Source organism: Microtus ochrogaster, chromosome 2 (assembly GCF_000317375.1).
Source record: "Microtus ochrogaster isolate Prairie Vole_2 chromosome 2, MicOch1.0, whole genome shotgun sequence".
Taxonomy (NCBI): domain Eukaryota; kingdom Metazoa; phylum Chordata; class Mammalia; order Rodentia; family Cricetidae; genus Microtus; species Microtus ochrogaster.
The window spans coordinates 57,939,307-57,951,089 of NC_022010.1; positions in this window are offsets into that span (position 1 = coordinate 57,939,307).

An 11,783-nucleotide genomic window follows, 5' to 3' on the forward strand; every position below is an offset into this window, starting at 1 on the left:
GGACCACGAGGGGTGCACCCACCCACTGTGACAGTGGAACTGATCTATTGGGAGCTCACCAAGGCCAGCTGGACTGGGACTGAATAAACATGGGATGAAACCGGACTTTCTGAACATGATGGACAATAAAGGCTGATGAGAAGCCAAGGACAATGGCACTAGGTTTCGATACTAATACATGAACCGGCTTTGTGGGAGCCTAGCCTGTTTGGGTGCTCACCTTCCTGGTCCTGAATAGAAGTGGGAGGACCTTGGACTTCCTGCAGGGCAGAGAATCTGAACTGCTCTTCATTCTCAAGAGGGAGGGGGAATGGAGTGGGGCGGGGGAGAAGAAGAGGGTAGGAGAGTAGGGGGAGGGGGCAATGTGTGCGAGGAGGGGGAGGGGAATGGGAAAAGGGGAGGAGGCGGAATTTTTTTTGCAACAACTAAAAAAATAAAATAAAATAAACAATAAAGTATCCCATATAAAGACATTTAGCTTTTTCCTTCCCAGTTTTCATCCCCTTGATCTCCTTCAGTTGTTTTAATGTTCTACCTAAGACTTCAAGTACTGTATTAAATAGATATAAAAGAGTGTACATTCTTGTCGTGTTCTAAATTTCATTAGAGTTTCTTTGAGTTTCTCTTTAATTAAGTTGACTATGGGCTTTCTGTAAACTGCCTTTATTATGCTGAGGTATGTCTCTTGCATCCATAATATTTAAAATGAAGACAATAATACTATTATCATGAAGGGGTGTTGATTTTTGCCAAAGGCATTTTTTTGCATCTATTGAGATGATAAAGTGGGTTGTGTATTTATACGGTATATTACATTTCTCAATTTTTTTGTGTGGAGAACTTTCACTGTATCTCTGGCATAAAGCCTATTTGATCCTGGTTAATGATCTTATAGATACTGGGTTCAACTTGCAAGCATTTTATTAAAAAATTTTGAATTTATGTTATAACAAAAATTAGAGTGCAATTATTTTTTGTTAGTTGGGTCTTTATGTGGTTTGAACATCAGGATCATTATGGTATTTTAATGTGAACTGGGCAATGTTCTTTCTGTTTCTACTTTGTGGAAATATTTGAGGAGTATTGGCATTAAGTCTTGTTTGAAATTCAGTTACAATTCTACACTAAAACTATCAGGACCTGGCCTTTTTTTAGTTGGTAGATCTTTAATTATTACTTCTATTTCAGTAGGGCTATCAGTCTGTTTAAATGGCTGATCTGATATGATTTAACTTTGGTAAGTGGTATCTGTTGAGAAAAATATCAGATTTGTTTCAGGTTTTTCCAATTTGGTGGAAAAGTATATCCTTACTTTTCTCTGGTTATCTTCAGTGTCTCTTCTATGTTCCACTTTTCATCTCTAAATTGTTAATCCATGTATATCTCTGCCTTTACTTAATTTGGATAAGTGTTTGTTGATCTTATTGATTTTCTCCATGAATCAACTCTTACTTTTATTGATTATTTGTATTGCTTTTTTGTTGTTATATGTACTTTCTTCTTTTTCTTCTAGAGCTTCATGTATGCTGTTAAGTTATTAGTATGAGATCTCTCTTTTCTCTACTTTTTTAGTGTTGGCATTTGGTGCTATGAAATTGTCTTTTAGATCCACATTCAAACATATGGGCCCCATATGTTGGAGTATACTCATTTTCATTCAGTTCTAGAAAGTCTTTAATTTCTTTCTTAGTTACATTCTTGATCCATTTTTCATTAAGTAGATTCTTGTTCAGTTGCGATGAGTTTGTAAACTTTCTATTGTTTCTGTAGTTGTTGGTAACTAATTTTAAACTCTTCTGCTCAGATAAGATGCAGGTGTAGGATGCAGGTTTAACATTCAAATTTCTTGAATCTGTTCAAATATAAGAGCTATGCTTATTAAACTGAAGATATACATTTGCATATTATTTTTAAAAGAATATGCTATTGTTTCACAAAGTATATCTACTAAAATTTTCTAAGATCACTGGAGTAACATTATAGAGATTCTAAATATCTCTCCTTTCCAATTGTAATGGTGTGGTAATGATCTGTAAATCCCATATTGTATAAGCACAGTAACAGAAAACAATGTATTACTTCCAAATCTGTCCTTAAATGAAGACAAACCTTTGTCTGTGCTTGCTTCATAAAAAATTCAGTTTAAAATTTAATTGCATTGAACCTTACAGATTCCTTGTCCCAAAGTTTATGTATAGTTATTGAAATAATTGAAAATTCAAAAGAATAAGTTGACTGAATACTAGACAGAATTGGTAAACAATTGAATTATGCGCCACTGATTAAGCGCTCTTTAATTTACACTCACAATATGATCTGAATACAATCTAGTTTAAAACACCTGTTTTCTTGAAGGTCGCAAATGAACATTCCCTAAAGAAGAGTGCTGGTTAGATCAAATCTAGATCCCCAAGCTAATTATTTGATTTGCTTGATTTCTGCCTAGTTATATCACAGGTAAAAGAGGATCAATATTCTAATGTATTTTTATGGTTCTTGTATTTGGTAGCATAATGGTTCCTTAAAAAAAAATCTAAGTTCTAAGCTATGAAAGCTGTGAAGATACCAGGTTACACTACAAGGGAAACTAAGATTGAAGATGAACTAAAGCTTTTAATTAACTGACTTTAAAGTAAGAGATTTTCCTCAGTGTTCCAATGCTTAAATAGAATTATGGCCAATATTTAAAAAATAGAAAGAAGAACTAGACACACAATAGTGCAATGCAAAGATTTTACTTGATATAGGTGCTTATAATTCATTATGGTTGTTCATTCTGAATTCTGAATTACTGCTGATCAAAAACCAGAATATGAAGTTCAAAAAGTCAAAAAAGAAGAAATATTTCTCAGGTACCATCAGAGAAAATGACTTGATGGAAATTTCTTATTGCAAGTCATATTCTGTCTAAAGATCTACCAGAAGTTGGAAATCTGTCAATTACAGCAGCATCCTCATTTTTGCAATGGGCTCTCAGAATTGTTTGTTTTACCTTACTGTTTTTAAGACATTGAGGTTCAGCTTCATTCCACGCAAAATGTATTCATTCTTAATTATTTAGTGAAACCTTTTATATATTTAACAATTTAAGCCTATGTTAATATTTGTGTAATTATGTCTCTAAACATGAATATAACAAGCTTCAGTATTTACTACTTTAAAGATACTTGTTTTCTAATGTCTACAAATACAGCAAATTACGCAAAAAAATCTTTATAATGAAAAAATACACAGTTTAGAGACAATGTACAAAGTACATTTCTCCTTAGAGGCACAAAATGTTCTTCGAATGTATTCTACAACCTACTCATTACATATAGTCTTTCTTTGTTTTTATTGAAAATAGATTTTTTTCATACAATGTATTCTGGTTTTGGTTTCCATACTCCCAATTATTTCTAGAGTCTCACAACTATCTCTTCACCCTAATCCATACCTTTTCTTTCTCTCACTCATTAGAATACAAACAGGCATCCAAAAAATTAGGAAAGCAAAATAAAATAAAACAGAAACAAATAAACTGGAATAGGACCAAATGAACAATTAAAAAAGACAAAAAGAGTCAAAGAAAAAGAATAGGAAGCACACCCAGATGCACACACACACACACACACACACACACACACACACACACACACATCTTTTCAAACATATAGAAATCGCATTAAAAAAAAACAGCAAACCAACAGATATCAGAATATATTCACAAAAAGCCTAGGAAGAAACCAAAAGAAAAACAAAGGAAGGAGGGAAGGAAAAAAGAAAGAAGAAAGAAAAAATAAAGAAAGACAAAGCATTATTAAATAAGGAAAGCATCGTTCAGTTTATTCTATCCTGGCCTTAGGTTTGTTCTTAAGAGCGGTTTACAAATCTAGTGGGACTCTGTTGTAGAAAAATAATTTTCCCTTTGCAAGCAGTTAGCAATTGGAGACAGATTCTGGGCTAAGGATGGGGAACTTGAGTTTAGTCCCCTCTGTGTGCGGGGACTCCAGACGACTTAGACCTGTGCAAGAGACTTGGACCTCTGCATGCTGCCACAGTTGTGTGTTTTGGCACTGTTGTGTTTAGGACTTGCATTCTTGGTGTCCTTCATCCCTTCAGGTTCTTCTACTATTTCTGCCTTCTCCTCTGCAGACTCTCTGAGGCCTGAAAGAAGGGATTTGGTGGAAAGATTTCAGGGAAGAATAAGTTCATATACAATCTTAATAAAATCAGTTACCTGGTAGAAAATCTAGAGATCATAAAATATATTAGATAGGGAAGGTATCAACAGTTAGACAAACTAAGAACATCAATAAGTAAAACCGGAAATTTAAAAGTGAGGTTTGGGGTAGAATTCCATAAAAATTGAACATAGTTCATAAAAAGTATGCACTCCCAGAATTGATGCTCATAGCATGTACTTCAGCAACTCTTGACTCAAATTTTTAATCATGTGATGAAAAAGTATAATCACCTGAAAAAATAAAACAAAAAATATGGTGAACATGAGTTATATTTTAAATGTACCAGTTATCTTTTCAATTATTATCTGAATTAAGTAATTTAAATCCTTTCTAAAAAGTAGATCTATTATTTTGACCATTTTTAAACATAATATGATTGCATACAGATTAGCAGCCTGCCACAGGCCATGCACTCCGAAATCTGTCAGAAATTCAGTCTATCTCTTAAACTTTTACACATGAACATGACAAAATAATAGTTCCCTCAAAATAGTTGTCTCTCAAAATGATGTGCTTTCAGACTTAATTTCTAATTAAGAAATTCAGTTAAATTGTTACCTGTCATCTAAAATCAGTTCTTATTCTGTAATGATGCAAGGAAATTCATCTTGGACATGCATTTTCTGGCCTCCTTTGTATCTTCTGATCTCTCATTGGATTCTGAGTTGAAAGGATACTATATAACTACTATCAGAATTATTGAATGCAGTCTGTAAATAGGAAAAGAAATTAGAGATTTCTAAAATAAAAAATTAATAATGGCCAATAAATATATGGGAAAATGTTCCGTTTCTTTAATCTTCACAGACATGATAAATCAAAGGTATACTGAGATTCTGTCTCAACCCAATCAAAATGAATATCATATAATAAAATGGTGTTAAACGTGGGATATGGGGAACCATATACATTAATGGTGGGAGTGTAATAATCAAGTCTCTGTGGAAATGAGTATGAATAACTGTCAAAACTCTGACAACAGAAGTAACATATAATGTTACTTCACTTTTCATAAGTCACCATAATTATTCAATTCAACACGTAATAGAGATATATATTTTCATCTATCAAATCTATTTATACACTTCCATGTGCGGTACCATTCACAATAAGCATGTACAAAATCAGACATATTTATTTTTTATTGATTTTTAATTTCTCTACATTTTTCTGGGCTCTCCTCCCTGCTTCTCCCCTCCCCTTCAACCCTCTCCAAGGTGCCCATGCTCCCAATTTTCTCAGGGTGTCTTGTCTATTTCTACTTCCCATGTAGATTAGATCTATATATGTCTCTCTGAAGGTCCTCATTGTTGTCTAGGTTCTCTGGGATTGTGATGTGAGGGCTGTTTTTCTTTGCTTTACATTTAAAAACCACTTATGAGTGAGTACATGTGATAATTATCTTTCTGTGTCTGGGAGTTACCTCACTCAAAATGATGTTTTCTAGCTCCATCCATTTGCCTGAAAAATTCAAGATATCGTTATTTTTTTTCTGCTGTGTAGTACTCCATTGTGTAAAAGCACCACATTTTCCTTATCCATTTTAAGTCAAGGGACATTAAAGTTGTTTCCATGTTCTGGCTATGACAAACAATGCTTCTATGAACATAGTTGAGCACATGTCCTTGTAGTACGGTTGAGCATCCTTTGGCTATATGCTCAAAAGTGGTATTTCTGCATCTTGAGGAAGGTTGTTTCCTAATTTTCTGAGAAATCACCACACTGACATCCAAAGAGGTTGTACCAGCTTGCATTTCCACCAGCAATGCAGAAGTGTTCCCTTTTCTCCACAACCTCTCCAGCATAAGTTGTCATTAGTGTTTTTGAACTTGGCCATTCTTATAGGTGTTAGATAGAATCTCAGAGTTGTTTTGATTTGCATTTCTCTGATGACAAAGTTGTTGAACATTTCCTTAACTGTCCTTCAGACATTTTAAATTCCTCTGTTGAGAGTTCTCTGTTTAGGTCTGTATTCCATTTTTTTAAATTGGATTATGTGTTCTTTTGATGACCAATTTCTTGAGTTCTTTGTATATTTTGGAGATCAGACCTCTGTCTGATGTGGGGTTAGTGAAGATCTTTTGCCATTCTGTAGGCTGTCCTTTTGTCTTGTTGACTGGGTCCTTTGCTTTACTGAAGCTTTTCAGTTTCAGGAGGTCCCATTTATTAAATGTTTTTCTCAGTGTCTGTGCTACTGTGGTTATATTTAAGAAGTGGTCTCCTGTGCGAATGCAATCAAGTGTACTTCTCATTTTCTCCTCTATGAGGTTCAGTGTGGCTGGGTTCATGTAGAAGTCTTTGCAAAATCAGACATATGTGTGGCATAAAGGCAGATGGAACTATATTGAATGAGAAAGCAGACAAGCAAAGATAGTAGGGGGTGAATAATAACAATATGATAAATACATATGTGTCTACATCATTTTATAGAATATTATATGCTGATAAAATTTTTAAATTTTCAAAATATACCACTTACTGTCTTCTTTCCTGCTGTTTCCTATAGGTTGTCATCGGCTGTGACTATGTCTCCCGAGCAACAGAAACTAGGTAGAAAGTAACTCGGATACCTCAATAACTTCATAAAGTACAACAATTTTCCAGGCTACACCAGCCATGTACAATATGTTTTTAAAATCTAAAACATACTGAAAGAAAAGTATACAGTTGTAATAGCAAAGAAAAAGGAGAGGGCACAAAAGCATCCCCAGTGTACTAATGAGTGAGATAAAAATTTTCAAGGTAGAGAAAGTATAAAAAAGTTGGTACCTCATGGGCATTGAAGCCTCAGTAATAATAGCAATAGAGATACAAATTAGCCTGCAGGATTAAGCAAATGGTAAAGGTTATTGTTTAATCATGGAATGGAAGACTGGTGATCAGGGAATATTGGCATGGTACCTAACCATCTACCTTAATGCTGAAAACTGTGAGATTCTGAAAGTATAAACCATGGGTCATACTATAATGCTCATTCATTATATTTAATGCATATCATAGACTGTTTTCTGTTTGATGTCCAAGATCAAATAACTCAAACATATTATGTGTGCTCAAAAAACGCGATTCACACAGAAAACACAAATATAACAATGGTGGGTGCCTTGTTGCAAGTGCTGAAACCAAGGTAAAGAGAGTCTGCCTGTGTAAAGGAAGGAAAGGAAACATGGAAAACTGCATGGTGGGGAGATTACAGCATTTGTCGTACCTACAGATAATTTAGCATGGTGGAGAAACAGCCAGGGTGACAGAGAATGAGGTTATGGAACTATCGTAGCTAGAGTTTCTGGTGCTCTAATGAAACACCATGACCACTCAACTGTTATAATGAAAAACATTCAAATGGGTCAGGCTTATATTTCAGAGGGTTAGACAACTGTCTGTAAGGAGACACTGCACTTTGTTTCCCAGCTGCCCAGACCAGAATAATCACACAGAAACTCTATTAATTAAAACAATGTTTGGTTGATGACTCAGGCATATTTCTAGCTATCTCTTATCTCTTAAATTAACACATTTCTATTAATATATGTATTGCCATAAGGCTGTGGCTTACTGGTAAGTTTCTGGTATCTTTCTCCTTTGTCAGCTATGTGGTGACTCCCTAAATCTGCCTCCTTTCCTTCTCTATCTCTGCTTTGATTTCCTGCCTTGCTATGTTATGCACTGCCATAGGCCAAAGCAGTTTCTTTATTAGCCAATGGTAAGAGAACATATTCATTCAGACCACCATAGGAAGTCAGGGACAAAGTTAGAAGTTCACTCTTGGGTTTTGTGTGATATAGAAGGTGAATGAGAATTTAACCCCTATCTCTGTGGAAGGATTGCACTGGTAACTCATCTTCATTTTATCAACACGAAAACATAGCATGTCCATTAGACCAAATTGCCATAGCAATGCCTGAAAAGAAAATCTGCAATGAACGTGTAATTTAGGACACTGTTTCTTGAATTTCAAATATGGTCTGACTATGAAAAGTACCTTCCTAATTTCTGCATGCATCTTTCCCAAAAAGTTATCTTCTTACAAGCAACAATAACACCAAAACTGTTGTTTTATTATTGTTATTGCTTCCGATGGAAGCAAAGGATTTGCCACTTTTTAAGCAGCGTGCTTATGTTATTAATCTGGCAAAAAACTGGGAAAGAGCGCTTGTAAGCCATACCCTCATTTTGTCTTTGGAACAGTGCTATTCCTAATTATTTTCAGTCAAGCCGGAACAGTAGTCAGTGCTCACTAGACTCCTGTGTAACCACAGAAACAGAGGAAAGAGCTTTAGCATAAGAAAGTGAAGGAAAGTTAAAATCCTAGGAGTCTGTGGGAGCAACACAGTGAATAGAGAGCCGAAAAGACCACATGGTGAGATTTGATTCTTTCAGTGAGTCAGGAATGCTTTATTATTATAACAATAAACAAAAAGATGATTTCTCCCCAGCCCCCAGGGGGAGATTATTAGGACAATCTTGGAACAGGAAGGAGTGCTGCAGATTACAGCGTACACGGTTTGGTTCTCACACTTTTTTTTCTTCTAATGATTGTTCAGTATAACAATGTGTGGTATTATCCTACATTCACACAGTAATCCCTGTTAATGCTATTGAGGCAAACCCAGAAGCAGTCTATTGCTGTACATGTGCCCCGCCCCTTGCCCCAGTACAGATCACCTAGGTGCTGAAGAGATTTTCAGTGTAAAACAGACAAAGCAGGATTTGTTAATGTGTGACCCACTGTCCATATGTGAGGATGCTCTTCCTCATTCTATATGTGTCTTCAAAACAGCTTACTAAACACCATAGCACTGAATGGAAGGGCGGTTTGCTAATGCCCTCTCGCTGTTTAATTGCAGGAGAATCTTTCCCTGGAAGAGAGCCAGGAACTCCTGTGAACCAAACAGTCTTAATTTAGTTCCGCCTCTGCCTAGCTCGCACTGAAGTGCTGTGATCTTCTTCACTGCCCCATGCACAGAGGTTGTGTGCAATTTTCTACTCTGCCTGGTTCAGCCATTGTTACATTCAGGTGATGGTTAATTTGATCACTCATAATATTGATGCACTGTGTTACATGTGTTAATACCCAGGTTGCTCTGTTTGCAGGGCCTTTGGGTGATTTAGTGTCAGCCCATTTCCCTGGCAAAGACAAAGCTCAGGATGTCTCACCCGACACACAAAAGAATTTTGTTCTCATTAATTCTTACAATGCTCTTGAGTGGGAAGCAGATTATATATTCATAGCACAGCAGCAGCACTAGAAACAATATTTCCCAGCACCTTTCTACATGTGTACCCTCACTGACAATATTTGACAAGTGAAGGATCGAGGTACCTGCCAGGCATCAAAGCTCAATTATCCCCAACTCACACTGGTTGAAGCACTTTTGTTAGTCCCCGGGGTGCTGAGTATTCCAAGATTCAGCAAGCAATGCCTTCCCTGGTGTTCATACCAGCATGGCAGGTATACAACCCTTCTATTGGAAATGACACAATCACTCCACATTGCTTCTGACCACAAAATTGACTACGTATCTACAATGCCTGTGGAGAGAATTGGTTTACCTCTATGTGCGCTCTGTTTTATTGAACAGAATTAATGGGTAATTAATAGCTTCAAAGAGGCCGAAACATGCAAGTCTGGCTAATTACTTTGGAATTCAACCTGAAACAGATCTGTAAGAAAAGCCTTAGAACACATCCCCCAAATTTACCACTTTGGATGTTACATTCTGACCTCTTACCCTTTACCCCTGAGGCAAAGAAAATAAATAAAATAAACCAATAAATAAGTAAATAAATATATAAGTAAATTGGTAGATCTTCATCTCAGAGGGTTTCTACAGTGTATTTGGAGGTTAAGAAGATTAAGAACAAAGAGGCCTTGTGAAGCCCCTCCCCTTTTGCCAATAGACAGTCTATGCCCTGCAAAGTACACTTCGATAGAACTGTCCCCCAAATAGTTTTATTTGAGTCTTCTCTAAGTTCCACATCATATAAAATCGTAATGGAATAGGTTGGATTTGCTTTTCTGTTGTGGAGCTCTCCTTGATATAAGGAGTGCTTGAGTGAACCTTGCAACAGATAAAGTATATTATGCTCCCCCATACACATGGGATAATAGTGTTTAATTTTAAATAAACAATAATATTGAAAGATTAATCATATCTTTCATTAGGTGTCTATATGTGGCATTTACTGGCTTAGTTTCCATAAACAGCAGGGAACAAATGTATTCAGTTAGTAGGAATAAGAAGAACACACAGTAGAAGCAGCCTACTGAAATGAATCATTTCTTATCTAATTTACTGGAATTTCTACCTGTGGAAGATGAGATTTCAAGGCCTGTTTGAGTGATGAAAAAAGAGAAGAATTAGTCAAGGAGAATCAGAAGTTTTGTGAGAGAAAGCAATTTGCCCAAGGTCACTTAACTAGCCAATGTCAGAGTCAGGAATTAAATGTAGTGAAAGGGAATGGATGTTTCTATAGTGAGTCTCTTAGAAGAGCACCTTCGAGCTGATGTCAAGAATTTCCTCCAGGAGGTACATGAGAATTGCAGTGACCTTCATGAAATTATACATTGTGACTCAGAGAAAAGAGACTCAGATTTTTCATCTAAGGAACCAGAGTACCACAGGCAGACCAAAGCCCACTTTTGAATTATCTATGAAAATGCTTTTCACATCCCTGTCAAACCTGGAACAAGACAAAATGCTCCCTTCAAAAGATGAAAACTTGCTTTAGTCAGTCCTTCAATTCATTTTTTATTTGTTTGATAAGTGCTTTATTTCAGTTGCATATAAACACAAATTCATACACATAGATCCTGTGTATATTCATACAGTACTAATCCTGTGTATGCTTCCTACAAAAATTTTAACATTAAATCCATTAAAAAGTTTTATAAAACCATAGGAAACAAGCAATGAAATTTAGAAACAAAACTTTTGATCATGTATCATTTTTATTAGCAGCAAGAAAAATTATATATTAAACAACACATAACAGAATAATTTTCTACAGTCTTAAATAGAAGAAAGAAGAAATGATTCCAGGTCACAAATGTCACTGAAGTTTTGCTGTAGAAAATAAGTGAATGCAAACATTCTCAGTCACATGTTTGTTTTTTTTTGTTGTTGTTGTTTTGTTTTGTTTTTCCCTCCAGACTCTCTTCTCAACTAAGTAAGCTGGGTAAGGATGGAGCCATACAGGTACCCTGACTGATCTTAGAAATGCCAACTTGGAGATCAGACCCTGTCCCTTAGTCACATTATCTGGACCTGATGCTATACTTTCTTAATTATCGAATTTCCATCTAGCCTATCTACCTTCCCTTCACCCACTCCAAAATACCGACCATCTACCTTATTTGTGTGCAGGCACTATTCTTACTTTCTCCCAATGAACTGAAAGTTCTCTGAGGGCCTGAGCTTAACCCAGATCATTACTGCAATCATAGCACCTAGAGTCAAAGCTACCCCAGTGATACTCAAGAGATATTTTAAAAACAATACTAGGTTATAGCTTACTGATAGATGTCAAGCTTAAGATGCATGAAGCCAGCCGGGC